We start from the raw sequence: 14,005 nt of genomic DNA on the forward strand, positions 1-14,005 counted from the left end.
GCATTTCCATCAGCAAATGCACTAATTTAGCAGCAGACATGAAATGTGGCATTTATAGGAAATTTAAACAGACCTCTTCTTTGGAGAAGGTGTATCTTTGTATGTGCGTCTTAACTAAACTTATCCCTGGTGACATTTGTAATTCTACCTAGTCTAGATTTAGTATGAGAAGATCATACGAAAGCCAGTTAAACTTCTCTTTCTTTCTCTTTCTTAGGGAATGTCTTGGTGTATTTTAGGCAATTGTCTGAAAGTGAGACAACTGAAAAATTTGTCTATCTGTTCTATGCACCAGAAGCCACCTACCTGTGACTTGTTATTTTCAGTCTCTCATCTCATGCTGGCAATTTTCAGGAAGGGAGCCAAGTCAGAAACCAGCCCTTATTTCTATCACAGCAAAAGGAAGACATCACTCCCTTCCTTCTCCTCCTTCACCTCTGCATGATGCACTGGAAATTAAGAGGACAGCAGGAGTGAGTCAGTGTTCTCAACTCTGCAAAAGTCAGTCTTTCCAGAATATCTTTTGAGTGTAACTCTCCTGTTAGTTACTGTCAGGAAATAATGCATTGGCCTTAAAATAAATCATCTCTCAACCTATCCCCACGCACACATATGGTCTGCTACATCCTAAAGCTCTTACATCTTGCTGGGGTCTACAATATCTCCTACATCTTGCTGGCATTTACAACACTGCAAGGAGATCTGTGACAAAGCAGAGCCAAAACCCTCAGGGCTTTCAGTCCAATCAGTAGGAGAGATGGAGGTAGAAATGGAAGCAGGAACATCCAAAGTCTAATGTGCCTGTGAAGGTCAGAAAAGTCTTTTTTAGTGGCATTCTTGCTTGCCAGAAAGGACCTTGTAAGAATATGACTCTGCAGTGAGTTTCTGGAGTATTTTGACAGAATGGTTTCCTGTCTTGATTAAGGAGGAGCTTTAATCCAGCACCACACAGATAGATTTTTCTAGGGTGGAACAGGAGCTCCTGTAAGTCCAACAGAGACCATGACTGAAAGTTTGCTTTCATTTTCTTTCCAGAGATGTAGTGTTTTCACTTTTCAGAAGCATACATTAGTTCTTTAATTTAATATAATTTCAAACTGCACAGAGAAATAGTTTCTTTGAGTCTTCTTCTCTGCAGAGAGGAAGAGGCATCACTAATCAAAGTTAGAACTGTGATACATGATTTTTTTTTTTTTTTTTTTGCTCCTCTGGCTCAGGTACAATTTTAGGCTTTCAGCTCTTATGGCCTGTACTGCTCTTTCTGTACTTGCAGGCTTTCCCATGGTGTGAACACCTCATACTTAGGGTGGGTAGCACTTCATGGCTACCCATCAGTGCCATGGAAGGAGACAAGTGTGCCCTCAAAAAAAAAAATACTAATTTTGGGCTAAAGGAAACTTCCAGCTGCAGTAAAAATGGACATCACATTGTTGCCTGTGATGGAGCCAGGCTGTTATACACCAGTAAAGAAACCAGGAACCAAGGAAAAAGCAGCCTTAGGAAAAGACATGTGGGAGGTAATCACTCCTGTTTCACCAGTAACACAATCAGATTTAGAGCTCTGTTTATGTGAGGGCACTCTGCTCTTACCAGTTTAACCAGAAATCAAGACTCCATATTCTGTGATACCAGATCTACACAATGTTTGCTACTCCTTGGGGAGGATCTTCATCACACAAAACTCCAACTGCCTTTTCAGACACTTCTGTGTGCTTTCTGGGATGTCATAGGCAACCACAGAGCTCCAGCACTTGAGCATCCATAAGCTTCTCATGTCATTAAACATTCATTATATCTTCAAAGTGCATTTTCTACAATTCTTTGTCCTACTCTGTGCTTCATTTTATAGTAATAAGGCTTTTTAAATACTCTATTTGGGAAGGTTTCTTTTTTGCCTTTTTTTTTTCTTCCAGAAGAGGGAAGGAAGACAGGAAAATAAAGGCAGAGATTCCATTTACCAGGGATGCTTGGCATAACTTATCTAGTTACCAGTAGCAAAAATGGGGAGAAATAAGGAGGAAGATAGGATGTGGTATCCTGTAGTGAAAGCAAGAGGATGTTTATCCTTCAGCTGAGGCCCCCAGCTTGTTCATCCCACTCACCATCCTGCACCAAGGAGGCAAAGGCTTGGCAACCAGTATCCAGTCCTGTGGTTTGCCCTGCTGCTTACCAGTTGTGCATGCCCATGTTGCTTCAGAGGGAAATGAAAGCAGCTCCCTCCTGTGGGATGTGATCCCCTGTCCCCTCAGGCTCACTTTCACGTGGTCCTCAGCAGCTTTGCTGACTGTGCAGATTTTTTGGGGCCACACCATCAGCACTGTGAAGCAGAGCACAAAGTAAACCACAGAGAGCAGGTTAGACAACATTTGGCACCTGATTCTTATTCCTACAATGATTCCTGTTTGGAAAATATGGTTCTGCACATACCTTGTATATGCACTGTGTTAAGACACCTCTGAAGAGATCCAATTTAGTTGCTCCTACAGGGGAGTGATGTACAGGCTACTTTGCTCTTTCCAGGAAACATCAGCCAGCAAGGAGGTGGAGCAAGCTAGAACTCCCTCTGCCTAGCCCAACGGTACCCTTTGTGCATCAGGTCCACTTAGGCAAGTTTGAGCAGCCTTTGGTGCCTCTTCTGGCCTTTAGTGATGGTGAGAGTCCAAAAACTGCATGCAGGCAAGTGTGTAAAGACAACAACCCTTCCTAAGGAAAGAAATGCTGTTCTAAAAAGAAATAAAAGTACGTTATATAAAAAATGGCATTGTTCTTGATTTTTCCTTCTCTTTGTGAAATTGTCTCTTATTTTCCAAAGAGGAAATACAATCCTTAAATTAGATCTCACAGGAATGCTGGCTCCAGAATTGTGAAAATTAATACACAAGCAATTAAATTTGAAAACAAAAAAAATCCCAACAATGAATCAGGAAAGAAGTCACTGACATTAAAACCAGAGTTATGCAAATTAAGTCATAAACTCTCAGCCAAATTTAGGGAATTTTTTTGGTCTTTAATTCACTTCACTCTGCCATCTGAATCCTTCTTGCCGATTTTCCCCCAGGATAGAAGTCCATCATTAAATAATGGATGCATAAAACCTCTCTTTTTATTTCTTCCTCTAAATAAAACTCTTTATAGGAAATACTGGAGAGGAGCAAAAATTAAGGATGAAAAGAAACTACAGTGATGGTAAGTGACAAACAAAGCCAGGGCTTGAAGAATTAATTTCATTCTCTGAATTACACTGATCTTATTTGCAAGGTCATTATATGCATCTTCATTTTGGACTTCTGGAGAGTCCTACACATAGAGAAAGGAGTAAAATACAGTCTTCCTTTGATATGAAGTACACTGAGTTTTGATTTACTTGTTTTTTTATAAAGAGCTGGAGTCTTGCAGTGCTACCCTGCAGAACCAGTAAAGCTATCACTGCGCCATCACCAAACAAAACCTCTGAAGCCATTGGAAAGTGGAGTTGTGAGGTCTTCAAGTAACTCAGCAAAATTTGTTATATGAAATCAAGGGAGAACTGCAACTTTTCAGGGTGGGTGGTTCGGTATGAAACTTGTACTTTAGTTTTAGTACTGTTTTGTACTTTTATTAATCTATCCAAAAGACTTCAGGTGATCAATATGCATGTTAGAGCCTGGACTGTGCTGCTCAATACTGGGATCACCCTGCTCTGAGCAGGCCTTCCTGGCTCCCAGGCAAGGTGTCCCCTTCTCCCTGGGGAAGGTATAGTGTCAGATTCGTTGGTATTTTAAAAAGTCATGGCCCATAGAGATAGTCACAATTATCTAGAAAATATATCCACAGCTCTTAGTGTAGCTAGCTAGTTAGAAACATGGAAAGTCAAAGCCAAGTAGGTGTAGATTAGAAAAGCCACAAAAATCTTCTTCAGTAATCTTGGCTCAGTTTGTCACGGATATGAGTTATGACAACCAGATCTTTGGCATGATGTGTCATGGGCTCAACACCTTTTGTTTTTGCAGCCAGTTGATTTCTAGGGAGGTGGTGATAGAGAAAGGGAACTGGTGTCTCTTTGGCAATAGTGGACTCTTCAGAGCAGAGTTATACTGTTTAATTTAACTCCAGAAAGATCTCTATATGTTTCAACAGCTCAGCTGTAATTAAAAGAAGTTATTGATATAAGATTAAAGGCTATATCAGTAAAAATTACTTGACCTTACCACTGTAGATTATTAGATTACTGAAGGTAAGGAGGCATTTTCCAATAAGACTCTTTTACTCTTCCAGATTATTCTTGACAGCACCTGCAATGAAAATGTCAAGATAGCTATGTCAAATGCCCTTGAATTAAGAAGGCACATTATCATGTTTGCAAATTGTTGCCAAATTACACTAATCAAAGGGGTATTTTAGTCCACTGATTGTTCCCCTCACAGTAATACAGAACTAAGACTCTAGAGATGGATGTCCTTGTGCAGTGGCATTTTTGTCATGTTGACAAATCCCATTAATCTGCCTTTAGTTCATCTGTTCTCCTAAAATACCTGCAGTATTACTTGCATTTCCGTACTATTATATATTATCCTTGTCTAATACATATTATCTATGCAAGCTATAAACCTTGGAAGTGGCATTAGAATTACAGGCCCTTTGTAGGGGGGATGAAGGCTCTATTGTCATTCATTATACAAAGTGATTAATTCAAGAACTGCTGAAAGAAATGGTTTAAGAGTCTCTTTGAAGTAATTAAATATAGGGAGTTCTACATTAGCAACTGATTCTGGTAGACCTATACAATATCTGTGGTGTTTTGGGTTTGGGTTTTTTAACATTTCTAAGCACTGCATAAATAACAAGCATTGCCAATTAATAATATTTTCACAGTCTGTCTTATGAGACAGATAGATAGATGTATAACAAAATTTATATCTATATTTTTTGAGATTCCTATGTAGATCGCATAGAAATTTCACAAAAATATGTGTAGATAGTAGTTGCACATATTACTGAAAGCCCTACTTTGCCATCTGAGATTTGTATGAACATCTCAGTTTTCACATCAAAAATATTCATGGTGCGTGAGATCAGGAAAAGGATATGCTCTTACTCTCCTGTTTTCACTTCCCCTTTTTTCCTACAAAAAATTAATAATGGGAAAGTAGAATACAAATAAAATAATAAAATTTCTTTATTTTCCTTTTGATATTTCATAATCTATAAATTGACCTCACTTTTAAAAAAATCTTTGTAAATACCAAACTCAGTATGCAAAACTGGTCTCCACAGCAGAGAGCTGTTGTTTACAATGTGTCATCTCTTCAGCTTTTAGCAAGGAACAAACTCATAGTAAGCATTATACTGCTGATGACTTCAACAGGAAGAAGCACAACATGCTTTTTTATCTAGAGCAAAGTGGAAGGGGTGCTGGTGCTCAGAGACACAGACTAGAATAGAAGAATACATTATTTGAAGTGCCCTGCTTGGAAACTTCCTTCTTCCTTCAAGAAATTAAAAGTTCACATTTCCTAGTTAATCTGACCTTCAGATGGAAGGTGAAGCTTTCTTCAGAGATGATGTTGACATCAGTAGGGGACAGGAGTGTTGAGCTCCCTTTTGTCATCTTTTTTCCTGCGTGCAAGGTAGCTTTAGAAGCTCCTCTAAAGAAACTCCAGTTTTAAATTGCCTCTCTGTGCTAAATTTTAGATTCAAGAAAGCAGATGCATCATTTCACAAATGAGGGCCTGTATGTGGGGCCCTAATGATACAACAAATATGTGGAGAACATTGAATGGACCTGGGAAAAAAGGTACAAAGATGTACATGCACCATAAGTTCATAAAAATAATGTCTTCATTCATTCCAATTTATCTTCTTATTCTGAAAACCCTAGGCCTGGAAAAATAGCTTCTGCAGTATTCCAAGATATGCCTATTTTCTCACTGAAATTTATGTTCAGATTTGCCGAACAATGCCTAAGAAAAAGCATAAATGGGGATTATCAGAGCCAGCATGTAATCAGGAAGCAATTTTTTTCAGGCAAAAATCAAGGACAGGGATTGTACTGTTTTACCCCATCTGGTGTGCATCTGCATCAAGGAGATGCTTGACTACCTGGGTTTCACAGCTCTTTATACCTCCATTGTGGCAGGAACCCAAAGCCAGTTCTGATTGATAAAACACAACCAAAACAGTAAGAGGAAGCCACACTGGCCTGTTTGTTTGGTTTGGTTTTGTTTTTTTTCTCTAGGAGCTCAGCATTTCAAACAACACACTTCAGCTAGGTTAGTGGGGAACCTGGGATCAACCCCTTTCACAGTGCACATTGTGTTCCAATATATTCAGATAGCTACAGGTGCTTTCTCTTCCCCTAGGTTACAGATCTGCAGGGATTCAGCACAGAGAAAATGGAAAGGTGCAAGTGGCACTCTTTGCTGGCACTGAGAGAAATGTTGGGGCTTATTATTAACCTTTTATCAATCCATAATGAATGCAAACCTTGAAATAAATCAAAATACAGAAATGACCATTTCAGCTTGAAGTGTGGTGTCTCCGATACGTAGTCTTTCGTGAAACCCTGCCATTCACTTTCTGAATAACTGCTACATTTCAGCACTTTCAAGAGCTGGCTTTTATAAGCCATTTCTTATCATTATCCACTTATGTTTTTCCTGTACTTGAAGCACCAAAGAAGCCACTCATTCTGTAGTCCCTGCATCCACTCTGCCAGCATCCCAGCAGCACACAGCATACATATGTATATTAGCCAAGTGGAAAATTCCACTGAATGGGAGCTTTCATAGTACTCTTCCAGGTTTACACCAGTTTTAGTAAGAGAGGGGAGTGGAGGTATTCACTTTTAATACAGTAGTTTGCCAAGAGCATTCACCTTTCACTGATTCCTGCCCTCCTACCAGATTCAGTGGGAAAACCACAAGTGAAGATGGGCAGGACTCCTATTTAATGCATGCCCATGTGTAGGAATTAAGAACCCTGGTTTGCTCCCTGACATCTACTGTCCAAGGTCTGATTTATCCTCCTCTCTCACTTAGATTAGATCACTTAGATCTCACTAAGAGATTACTCCCCACCCTCCTTAGCCTACTTATCTCTTCCTTTCCGCCAGTAACAACTGGTATGATTTCACCCTAACTCCCAGGAGTCACTGCAAGCCACTAAACACTGACAGGTAAAAATGAGGAGCTGGAAAGGGAGCAGCTCAGACTTAGCAAATGACCAAGGAAGGGATGCACTGGGGCACTGATGGAGATGCCGAGCAGGTATCGGTTGGGATGGATAGGCACCATGTCCTACTGGCCCAGCCACAGGGAGGTTGAGAGCACTCATGGATGTGGGTGTGTGCTTGCTATCCCCACAGAGCTGACACTGGTTTTGATTTTAAGGAGGTGATGCACCTGAGGAGAGAAAAAGGAAACAAGTGAATCCTGTTAGAGGAGCATTAGGGTTGCTGAGAGGTCTACATGCAAACATCTAGAAACACTGACGTTATGTTACTCTGCAGAACTGTGACAGGATCCCTCTGAGCACATGCAGAGCAATGTGAGCTTGAATGTTCTGTTTGCCAGTGATCGCTCTGCACCATTTCTTTCCTACATAAGCAGATGCTTTAATACTGGACCCAGGCTGAAGAATAAGAGGAAGGGATTGCAAGTGCATAAAAAACACTACATAGTAAACACAGCAGTGCCTATTAAAAGCTTATTTGTTCCCCTTCTTGCAGTACAGATACAAGCAAAGTATGTGCCTCTAAAACCAATTAACAGTTGAAGGAGCTACCAACAGCATGAAAATAAGCTGCTTAAAAATCCTGCTGTTAAAGAGACACAAGCTGGGTGCAGCTCTGTGCTGTGATTATACACAAGTACACAAGATGATGTCTGACTTAGCTGATGGACAGCTAAGTAACTGAACACAACCCCTACAGGAAATAACTTGCACTCAGCCAATGCCACTCCATGCCCCAGTCATTGCAGATGGTAGCAGTAAGGCAAGCAAGTGCCATGGCAAGCACAGAGCCTGAAGATTAACAGCTAAACAATAATAACAGCTATGAATTCATTCTAGCACATGCCAATCCAGGCTGTCATTATATTGAACCCTTTGAGCCCCACACTTCACACCAAGAAGGGCTGTTGTGGTTTAACCCCAGCTGGCAGCTAAATACCACACCCCTGCTGGGATGGGGGTGGGAATCAGAAGAGTAAAAAAAAAACTTTTGGGTTGAATTAAAATCAGTTTAACAGGTAAAGTAATAGCTGCACACACAAGCAAAGTAGAACAAGAAATTCATTCAACACTTCCTATGGCAGGCAATGATGTTCAGCCACCTCCAAGAAAGAAGGGCTCCATCTAAAATAAGGGTTACTTGGGAAGACAAAAGTCATAATTCCAAACATGACCCTTTCCTTCTCTCCCCCACCTTCATATGCCTAGCACGATGCCACATAACATCAAAAAGCTGCCTGATTTTTCATGAGCATGGGAAAGAAGTATAATGCTACAGTACTGACGGTAGAGAAGGATCTAGAAGAATGTGATTAAACTGATGTAGCAAAAAAATACAAACAAAAGAAGCCCGAAACACCAATGAATCTGTAGCAAATGGGAATCAGGAAAGTGATGAAGCTTACACTGTTATTTATGAAAATCATCCTAATTTCTGGGTATTATTATTATTTTTGCTACACGGCTGTACTTCATGGACAGCAGTGGAGTGTTTTCTTGATTGCATGAAGGCTGCATGATCTCTGATACAGATCTGTGTACCAAATTCATACCATTCCTATGTCTCATGTTATCAGCCTGTAGCTCAGCCTAGCTTTGGTAAGAATCACATTTTTAATGTAACAGTGGAAGAAAAGGTACTTGTCTTATAATCTGGCTTTCTCACTGAGCTCTTACATAACCACAAGTGAAAGCAATGCTCTCTGCCAATTTTCTGATATGGTCTCACTTTATATTCCTGGCTCAAAATACTACTGTGTGACCCATATCATCACCCCCAATAACTATAGCATTTCTGGCTAGGTTTGACACTCATCTGCAGAGCATTCCTTTTCCTCCATTCTTTTTCAAAAATGCGAAAATGGAATCTGGATTAATCAAACCCTGCTGCTCACCACCTGCAGCACTTGCAATTTCCAGCTTTCAAGGCTACAGTGGCAACAGGAAAGAATTATCAGGACATGGTAACAACACAATTGCTTCAAACCAAGGGTACAAATACCGGCCACATCATCACAGGGAGGCTGCTGCTTCTAAAACGAACTCAAGGCTAAATACCATCCCCTTGCAATTATTTATGAAATTATTAACTGGGAAGAGATGTGGGACAAATCAAGGCTAAATGCTCAGAAATGTAGCTATTGCTCTGCTGGGTCCAGTTTACAGGAAAGCCTATGTAGAGCACATATTACCAGTGCCACCTGCTACTCAGAGGCCGTGACCATTGGCAGAGCTAAAGGGGCAAGCTAAGAGTGAAACCAGCCCAACAACTCTAAATCTTTCTCCTTTTCTTTAACATTTAGGATACACATTGGTTTTAGATATTATGGTGTACCCTACTTTTCTTGATGAAAATTTTTGCTTTGGAAAACATAATTTTTTAACTTTTAGCAATGATGTAGTGAAACATACCAGGGTGTTGAATCTCATTAAAGCTTTAATAGGAAATTTATTTCAGTTGACGCCTCCTTATAGTAGGTTTTGGTTGCTACAGATTGGCTGTTCCAAACAAAATATCAAAAACTTTTCTCATATCCCTATAATATTGCAAAACAGAATTCATCACAAGTGCCTAGTTTTAGGAGGAAGCAACATTAAACTGAGTTTTGTATAACTCTTCCAAAACACCTACATTTGTTTAGATACACCCGAAAATCAGATAAGTGATGGGAATACTCTACTCCAGAGAAGTTGACTGGTGGTGCCTGCTACTGCATACTGCAACAAAACTTGACAGATTCTGGTTTCTGAGTAACAGGTTATTCAGTATGAGAGGGATTCTAACAAGTTTCACCACTGATGGAGAATGAGCTTTGTTTCCACTCTGACTAATCTGAAGGGAAACTTCCCTTCAGCTCCAAATGCTGTGCCTCAGTTCTTCTCAGCCAGTTACCTAAAGAGGATGAGCTCCCTCAGTGATATATTTTTTCAATCAGGTAGTCAGTATTAGGCAAATATTTCCTTATTCCCCAAAATCTTGAACACTGGAGAAATTAATTTTTGCCTCTTAGGAAAAAACTTCCTCTTTCTCACTTCTCTCTTCTCCTCTCTTGCCCTCTCTCTTTTTATACGGTGTAATGTTAACTTTCCCTCATTGCATCCATACACAAAAGAGATGAGAATCTATTGCACAGCTCTAAGCTAATTTACACTAGTTAAAATTCTAGCACAGCTAGATGATAAAACCCCTCCTTGAATTTAAATAGAAACACATCCTTAAGACTTAAAAATTAAATTATATTTGGCGTTAAATAAATATCTTTCTTCTGACAGACTACTAACAGGAAACAGCAGGAGACCACAGGAGTTTATCTCTGTCAATGCAAAAAGGAAGAAAAAGTCTGAGCTGACGTTTTCCTCCAGCACATGCACACAGACACACGCCTGTGCTTACGCACAGACACCGGGACTCGCTTTTCATAGCAGAAGGACCTCACTCACACGAGACGTGCACAGGAAAGCTCTACAGACTTGCAGTTTCAGGGAAATGTATTTCTGCATGGATGTGCCTCTCAGCATTTTCAAAGATTTCATTACTCTTTGCCAAGTACAAAAAGAATATTACACATTTGATATTTGATATGCGGTGTCACCTATTACAGCAAGTGCATTTCAAGCTGCGCTTACAGACGCAGCCATCTCCTCTAGGGTTTAATGTTCTTGTCCACAGCATTAAAAAATGTACCAAAGTCCTATGTGTGTAATCTGTTATAAATAATTCTTGCCCTGCAGTTATTTAACTCAGAACTGTCCTCTTCAATTAGTGGTCAAAGATGAAAAAGTAGGAAGTGATCTATTTAAGAGTGCAGCATTTGAAGTACATATATCTCTCATGAGTAATTGATCCCCATAACACTTTTGATTCAGTAGCCATGAGGTCACTTACAGAAAATTATATATGCAGACCTACACATGTATAAATCACCGTTGTCCTACATCAAGCAATTTACAGGAAATGAAATCTTGATAAATATTTACACAATTGTGGAAAGACTCATATTTTAAAAATTAATAAGTAAACAATTTTCACAGCAACAGCATGACTAACTTTTACAGGCAGCTATTGCTGCTGTGGGATTCAATACCTAATTGTAATTTCCTTCACGGTGTGCTTTAACTGCAGGAAATATCTCATTTGGATATAAGAGAACCATCCTATCCTGGATGCCAGGACATGAGCAAAGCATCACCAACTAAGATTCAGAAAAGATCCTTTTTAACAGACTTTAAGGCTCCAAGACCAACAAAATAGTTCTACCCGAAAATTTAAGGAACAATCTTCCATTCTGCAATTTCACATGGGATCACTTTAATTTGTTTTTAAACATCCTAGCTATTCCAAAGACTATTTTTTTGGGAATTGAAAAAATAGAGCATATTTTCCATCAAGGTCTGATAGGGTTTAGACAGTTGTATTTGACAAGTTCAATTAGCTGGAACTATTTTCATGGTTATCCATCTGTCCTTTAAATTAGCGACTGAAAAGGCCTGACAGATGGTTTGTGGTCTAGTTAATAAGATGAAACCTTTAGCACCATACTTCAAGTACTGTAGGGCTCAGGCCCCACCAGGACCAGAAAGAATGAAATCTTCCATATTCTGAAAGAAGCAGAAATACACCAGCACTGGGACACTCAGACATTCAGGTGCAGCCTATGGCCATTTCAGCTGTATGAGCCACCTGATGAAATCATGGTAATACAAGATACAAAATTCAAACTACATGATCAAAATTCCCCACTATTGCTGTATGTTTAAAAGTTACAACTAAAGGAGAATTTATAAACCTATGTGGCACAGAGAGACTTCAGCAACATTTTAGGGAAGAACCAAACAGCCCAGGGTAAAGAAAGAAGGGAATGGCTGTGCCTACTTCAAGTGACCTAAACAATTGCCCTTTGATATATAACTTCATTTTTAATATGTCTCCAGGGCAGTAACTATGGCTCTTACAGGCCATATGCTTTTAAGAAAGCCTTTCGAAATGTGTTGTTTTGATCACAGCAATTACATGGGTTCTTCGAAGCAAATCTACAGCAGGTGAAGGTAGGTGAGAGCAGGGAAGCCCCATTCAAATAGGCTCAGCTCACACAGGAGGTCCAAGTGCTGCCACAATTGTGTTGGGAATCAGCCGGAAACTCTAGGCACCAGCAAATGACACCATGACTGCTGCCAGCACAAACATGGTTCTGGTCATGCCACCAGCAGCCTCCACTCTCTGGCTACCTTCCAGCAGGCATTAGCTGCCATCTGCCTCTGAGCAAGACCCAGATATTGCCACCAACTTTGCTATGGCTGGAAATAAGGAGGCTCTCCTGTGCTTTCCCCAAAAGTGGGGATATGAGTTCAGAAAGGTAGCAAGGTGAAGGAAGGTAAATTTGCTGATATGCAGCACTTGCTTTGCATTACAGAGCTTAGAAAACAAGCCCACCAGTACACAGTCGAGTGCCTGTATAAATTCACCCCTTGAAATGCAGCAACACTGCTGTACCACAAGTGCTAACAAGTTGCGACAGAAATTGAATTTTCTCACAGAGATTCATAATTCTCTTATGGTCTTATAGTCCTGATTAATGCAGATACTCAAAAGTGCTATGGCAGCATTCAGACTCCAGTGCAAGGTAAAAATCTGAAACAGAGATCCCTGACACTATTTCTATATCCCAGCAATACAGAAGTGTATTTTTAATGTGAATTTCACTGTACACTGATGAATGAGTTTTTACAACATATTTCTTCCAAAATTGTGAAAATAGCAGAGCATGTGAGGAAGCAGTAATTTATTTAAATGTCATTTCCAGTGAAGGGAGGATGGGTTTCTTTATTAACAGCCATCCTGACTTGCAAAACAAGTACGGACACAGCCTGCTCTCTCCAGACTATGAGATCATTACGGAACCCCCAGGTCTCCTGGAGGACATTCACCGTATTGCTCCATTTATCACCCCAGATAGTTCCCTTCTTATCTCAGACAATAGACTTCAGGATCTAGAAAATATGTTTTCTGCATTTTCTTTAAGGGTCAGTGTGGCAGATAATGACCACCTCTTTCTGTAAATCTCCCTTGGTCACCTCTTGGTCCATCTGAGGTACTGAATACAGGCCCAGTACCTTTCACTGCTGTTTATGGTATGCAGTCATCTCACAAAGCTTCTAATACAGGCTCCAGAATGTGCTTGCAGGAAAAAACCTACCGAGAGTGTAGGGAGCAAAAAAGATACCTGAAGTGTAGTAGAGGGAGAAAGAAACAGCATAATGGAAGGGTAAAAAATTAGTTTCAGGATGCTGTGGGCTTTTGGAGATGTAACAGAGAAAAAGAGCCAAGCAGTCCTAAGCTTTTTAGGATGAAAAACTGATGGACTGTAGAAAAGACTATCTTTGGTGATGAAGTTCAATTCATCTTTGGATTCATTTTGGCTCTGAAGGGCTTCTTTATCAACACACTATATTGACATAAAAATAAATTAAGAAGGAATGAAACAGAGGAAGTAAAAAAAACCCCTAATTAGTAGGAAGAGTGAAGACAGTTGAACTCGCCTTTTATTACTTGCTGCTGTTTTCCTCTATGTATGTGATGTTCTGCTATGGATCCAATGCATGGATCAGCAAGTGGCAAAGTCCATACTGTGTTGCCATTAGAAAAACATCCATACAATTTAAAGTGTTTGTAGCAATCAGGTCCTTGAGAGAGAGGAAAGTTGAGAAGAGATCAAAGGAGCAAATGAAAATAATTTATTTGATTGACTCACTAATCTTTTTTCTGAATATAATGTCAAATAAACTAACCACATTTTCC

General features: G+C 39.9%; 1 long non-coding RNA gene across 1 annotated transcript in view; it reads right to left on the minus strand.

The window, feature by feature from the left end:
- The window catches only part of LOC146768214 (uncharacterized), a 29,532-nt gene extending 19,480 nt beyond the window's left edge, over positions 1-10,052 (minus strand). The window contains exons 1-3 of the long non-coding RNA XR_014953275.1: positions 4,188-10,052; positions 2,428-2,723; positions 307-2,317 (exon numbers count right to left, since the gene is read on the minus strand). This is a non-coding gene — a long non-coding RNA (uncharacterized LOC146768214). The remainder of the gene's footprint in view (positions 1-306; positions 2,318-2,427; positions 2,724-4,187) is intronic.
- Between the last annotated feature and the right edge of the window lie 3,953 nt (positions 10,053-14,005).

This window comes from Lonchura striata, chromosome 2 (genome assembly GCF_050655825.1).
Source record: "Lonchura striata isolate lonStrDom1 chromosome 2, ASM5065582v1, whole genome shotgun sequence".
NCBI classification, from domain to species: domain Eukaryota; kingdom Metazoa; phylum Chordata; class Aves; order Passeriformes; family Estrildidae; genus Lonchura; species Lonchura striata.